This window comes from Adiantum capillus-veneris, chromosome 27 (assembly GCF_014529385.1).
Source record: "Adiantum capillus-veneris isolate H3 chromosome 27, ASM1452938v2, whole genome shotgun sequence".
Taxonomy (NCBI): domain Eukaryota; kingdom Viridiplantae; phylum Streptophyta; class Polypodiopsida; order Polypodiales; family Pteridaceae; genus Adiantum; species Adiantum capillus-veneris.
Window position 1 is genome coordinate 35010559 of NC_140957.1, and position 6102 is coordinate 35016660.

Genomic DNA, 6102 nt, shown 5'->3' on the forward strand with positions numbered 1-6102 from the left:
ACTTGATGGAAACCATTGTCAAGCCATTGCTTTGAAAGAAATATACATATGGTAAGAATCCTTCTACACACCCACAATTGATTAATTGGTGCTTATGCTAAAGGCAATGCAGCCTAAAATACTGATATAGGATATTAGTTGATGCATCATACAACCCCCATGTCACTCTATTGGAGAAAAATTCCATATGTTGTGTTGAGGGTTTACGAAGAATCAACAGTAGTTGGGGTTCATGGTAGTGCAATTCTAGAGCAAGGCTCTACATTGGTTAGGCCCTTTTATACAAAGCTTTGATGTTTACTATCACAACCACTTTACTTATGAATCCATATACACTATAACAAAAATATGTAGTTAGTGCATCAAAAGTATGTACCACTCTACGATCCTCAACACAATTGTTGTCCACAAACAACGTAATTGAGGTAGAGAGACTAAAAATTTGAGAGAGATATCAGAGGGCTGACATGAACTAGTATCATCTACTCGCATCTACATACAAAATCGTATTAGAAAAGTACTCTAAAGATTTTAACCCATGGTCACCCTTCTTGATGTTAAAAAAAACCCATCCGATTGTCCTTCTTACTGCTTTTCATTACAATAGTATTGTGTCCAACGTGTGAGATCCTAAGGTCATTTATATTAAAGGCATTGCGCATTTTATCCTTTGAAAAATGATCATAGATTATTTACGTTATTGTCTTTCAAGAGGATACTACAATGAGAATAATAATCTCATTTAACAAAAATTCTAGGTTAATTCCATGTAAGTGTTGGCCTTTTTCATCTAATGCACACAAAATTGTTGTGCATCGTCCTCATCATCATGCATCGTGTCGCTTACTCACTATCCTTGTCATTGTGCCTAGTGTTGGAAAGTTGGCATTCAGCATATGGCCTCTAGCTTTCGGAGTTGCGAGGAATTGCAAGAGACTTTGACACCTTGAAACTTAGTAGTTAACTTTGAGTGTAGACATGGGAGATTCACTCTCTCACTTACACATATATATAAAACCCCTCACTCAAAACAAGACAAAAATTAAAATGCCATAGCTCAATTCATATCCCATCATGGGTAGGATAAAACAGGTTAATGATGCATTAATGGAGGCTAACCTTTGTGGCCCAACATGCAAATTGTCCTTTGAAATTTCAATTTAATGCTCACAAACATATATATATTCTTCCTAGAAATTAGGATGAGCTGTGCATTTAAATATTCCTCCTTCATAGCAAAAACAAGCACGGGCTCAACTCCTAGAGAAAGAGGAATTTCCCGCAATTGTTCGAGCTCAAAGAGAAACACTAATAATTATTGAAAGTGGTTTTTATGGCTAATACTTTGATTCTAAAGTATGATACAAGAAAAAGAGAGGAGAATTTATTCCACTTGGGTTGTTTTTCTAGACGTTCGCCTCAACGCAAGTCAACACAATGAGAGACTTCTAAGTACTAGACAAAAAGAAAGATAAACATTGGAAAAGAAAAGAAGAAAATCACACCATGCAACTCTAGCATAAATTGAATGAGATACACTTTTTATTGTCCATGCTCCACAACCTTGATGCCAATTTGATGAAGGAGTAAGATATTTCTTTGATGAACAACAATAAGGTTTTATCGATAAGAGATGGTTATATAGAGCATATGAGAGTTTACAATGTGGGGCAAGAGTTGTCATGATGATAGTAGTATGAGCTTGGCTTGATGGAGTGGAAGATATTTGCTTGATATAATGGAGGAGCTTGGCTCAAGAGAGCTTGGATTGATAGAGCTTGATTTGACGGAGTGTGAGTGTGCTTGGGAGACTAGAGCTTGTCTTGATACTATGCCCAAGTGAGGGAATAGGGGGCATATTTATAGGTGAAGTTGCATATTTAAGGAGAAGATATTTGGTAGCATTCAAACACAATCTACATGTGTCAGAAGTGTTAAACATGTGATGAATATGAGTGACATTGTGTATTTGCTTCTCCAATTTCTTATGTCAAAATCTCTCCTTGTTGGTGATGACAATTTTCCTAGAAGTCTTCTTCTTTCCAATCTTTCTAAAGTATTCTTCTTGCCACTTGTGCTAGAATTCTTGTTCTTGAAACTCTTTCTTTCTCTTAGATGCTTCTAGCTTTATAAGTTTTCGGTTTTCTTAGGTTATCATTTGCTTCCAATAGTTATGTAGTCTTTAACTAAATTTAATAAGAGGATTGATATGAATTTAAAAATGATGCATGGTAGGAAAAAAAACAAACTAGTGAATTGGATTATGTTGTGATGGGCTCATACTAAATATGCATGAGGATTAAATATTATAAAGAAAATAAGGTGAAGGAAGAAAATGACTCTCGAATAATTTATTAGATGAGCTATATAATTTTACCTTATATTCTATGTGTATATATGTACATTATGGAGAATGTTTCCATGCATCTAAATACATGTATCACGATGCTCATCAGTGGTTTCCATCATGTAAAAACTAATGCACTATATCGGGGGACATGTGTGCAAAACATGAGCCACGGGCCTCTGGTTGTGAGAGGTGTGAGAGAGAATAAGAATAACACATACTAAAAGATATGGTAACCATAGTAATCATCAATTAATTGAATAAAACTTTGAGTACAATCTAATCAATAACCAAGGCGGGCTGTTAACAGCACCGTCACTCGAATTAACTGAAAACAAGGAGTTTAAGCTTCCTTTGCAAGCGGGCGGTTAACGTCTCCCAAACTCATTGATATGATTAACAAAGCTTAAATTAATGACGGTGTGAGTGGGATGGAAACACACACAATGCCTCTATAATCACCCGACAGACACTCTTGGGATGATACACACAGTCACACTATGGGGCACCACTTGGCTTACACAACCCACCTGGCCAAGATAGGAAACACACCGATGGAGTGGCAGGTGAGAGACTGTCCATTTGCCCACTCAACGTGGAGACACACATACACAAACACACACCCCCAAAAAATTCAGCTCAAAAGAGGAAGATTTTTTATGTTTAGATACAAATGATCTTGGGCCGGCACCAAGCCAACACCAATGGGGCAAATAACTCACACAATATCGATGAAATATGCCACATACAATTACAAATGGTACTTGACCAAAACCCCTCATTTCTCTTTGATCTTTAAATTCTCTATTTGCATTTTGAAGAGGATTCTCACATAAGCTATCACAGTTCCTCTCCTGGTTCACACACATAGTGAGGATTGGATAGATTTCTTACCATCCCTACTCTTTATCCTCGTGTGTAGGCTGATCCATCATCCATCATCTTTTTCTCCATACACTCCTATGAAGAACTTTACCCAATGTAAACACAACTTTTCTATTAGCTGAAATTATTTCTTTCAATACCTTCTTCACATTTGTAGCAACCTCTATATCTAATTTTGCAACTTATATGAAGGAATCTTTGCTTTTCTCTTTGTCTGCTTCCTTTAAAATGATATATCCCCCTTGGGTATTTCAGGTGGTGAAACCTATTGTGGTGAAGCTTCTCTTGGAGAAATATTATCTCTGCTTTCCCCACTTTTGGTAGCCCTTTTTGAGGTCCCTTCATAACCATTCTCTCATTTGTACTTTTCTTCTAAGATAGGTTTATGCGGTTAGTATTTTGTAATGTATACATGAACTTACAAAGCAAACACTAGATCATTCCACCTTGTGTTTTCATAAATATAATCTCCAGCTTTATGTAGTATATATTTGTAGTTACCTTTCCTTTTATAGAAGATGCTACAACACATGGCCACAACTCATCTGATACATGCACATTATGTCTTAGATCTTTATTTGACACATGCTTGATATTCATTCCATATGTTGCTATACCTCAACCCTACTGCAATAGCTTGGTTTGTGGAAATTTCTTACACTGACTTTCACATTTCAACTTTCCCAAAGTTGGTTCCAAAAAGCATTCATGTTTCTATGAGATGAACCCTGCCATCCTTGAAAAATAGAAGGTCTTTGATCAAAGCATCCTTAAAGCTGTCACAATCTCTCCTGGCATGATCAATGCTATCGCACCATATACAAATCTTTACAAAACCTTTCTTATTGGAGCTCTTTGTCCCAATGGTTTCCCTGATTGCGAATCTTCCAGCCTTGCCAATTTCAACATCTCTCGCATGCCCTTTACCAATTCACCTAGCATGAACCCTTCCATTTTTGGAGTTGAAGTAGATTGGCTTTTATGGCCTTTCTGATGCGATAGAGAGAGAAGTACCATTAGACACCACCATTTCGTCTCCCCCCAATGTCACCTCATGGCAAGTAGTGAGATTGCATCTTCCACTTCTTTACATTTTATTCTTAATACTTGCTCTGTACTCTTATCTTCCAATAGTAGTTCAAGATTCTCATTGAACCTCTGGTCCTACAACTTGCTAGAACAACTCTATCTTTTCCCTATTCAAGGGATGTCTTTTTGTTGTGGATAATTGGGAATAGCAATGCTCAAACTTCTTTAATAATTCAATTATGGAAGTTCATTCCTTTAGCTTTGCAACCCACTCAAGGAATGCACTTTTTGTAGCCCTTTCATCATCGTCTATGAAGTATTCATCCTTTAGATCTACCTTAAAACCTTCCCAATCTTTGCCATGCTAAACCCTTAAGTTTTCCCATAATCTTGAATCTCTGGCACCGCAACAAGCACAAATATCCTCATCATCTCGATTCCTAGCACCTTGTTTCTCATAGTGACGAAGACAATTTGTGGTTGAGACTTCTCTTCTTTCTGTAGCTTGTTAGTGTTGCATGAACATAGCAAAATCTTGAAACTCTTGCATTGTCCTAGCATCAAATTGCATACCTGGATATCCTTGTTGATCTGCCATGGTTGAAGACTTGAAATGCTTTTGCAAACCCTCACCCTTTCTTATTTCATGTCGGTCTCACCAAAATAATGTCGAAAAATTAGCATTCTTGCTAGGAGAGCGCAGAGCCTCTAGCTGCGGGAGTTTGTGAGGAATTGCAAGAGACTTTGGCACATTCAAACTTAGTAGTTAGTGGTAATGAATTTTCGTATAGCCATGGTAGCTTCACTCTCTTGCATGCACATATACACCAAACCCCTTATGCAAAACAAGGAAAAGTTGAAAATGTTAAAGCTCAATTCATATTTGATCATGGATAGAATAAAAGGGGTTAATTATTTATTACTGATGGCTAATCCTTGTGTACGAAACATGCTATGATTATCCTTTTAAACTATAGTTTAATGCTCATGGGGATGAAAGAGGAAGAGGAATTTCTTGTAGTCGTTGGGGCTCAAAGAGAAATACTATAATTATCAGCGGAAGTGGATTTAATGGCTAATACTTTGATTCTAAGGGGTTGTACAAGTGAAAGAAATGAGAATTTATTCCACTTGGATTGTTTTTCTAGTTGCTTCAAGGCAATTGAGCATGAACATACTCTTGTAAGTACTAAGCACAAAGGAAGACAAACATTGGAAAAGAAAAGAATAAACTCATAATACACAACTTATGCGACATATGAGGAGTGTGGCACATATTTTATTATCCAAGTTCCACAAGATTGATGCCAATTTGATGAAGGTGTAAGAAGACATTCCCTTTAAGAGGCTTATTTAACCACCAACAATAAGGATTCATTGATAAGAGATGGTTATATAGAGCACATGAGAGTTTACAATGCTAACTATGAGGGCGAGAGTAGTACATGGTGATATTAGTATGAGCTTGTCTTGATAAGGTGGAAGAGCTTGGCTCAAAGGAATGCATGAGCTTGGCTCGAGAGAGCTTGGCTTGATAGATATTGATTTGATAGAGTGTGAGTGTGCTTGGGAGACTAGAGCTTGTCTTGATATTATGCCAAATTCACGAAAGAGGGACCCTACTTATAGGTGAAGTTTCCTCCTTAAGGAGAAGATATTTGGTAGCATTCAAACAAGTGTCGAGCTATTTGTGTCACAAGTGTTTACCATGTGAAAAATATGAGTAGCGCTCATCTATTTGCTTCTCTAGTTCTTTATCTCAAAATATCTCCTTGTTGGTGATGACACTTGTCCGGCTAGAAGCCTTCTTCTTGCCCCTTGCTCTTTCTCTTAGATGCTTC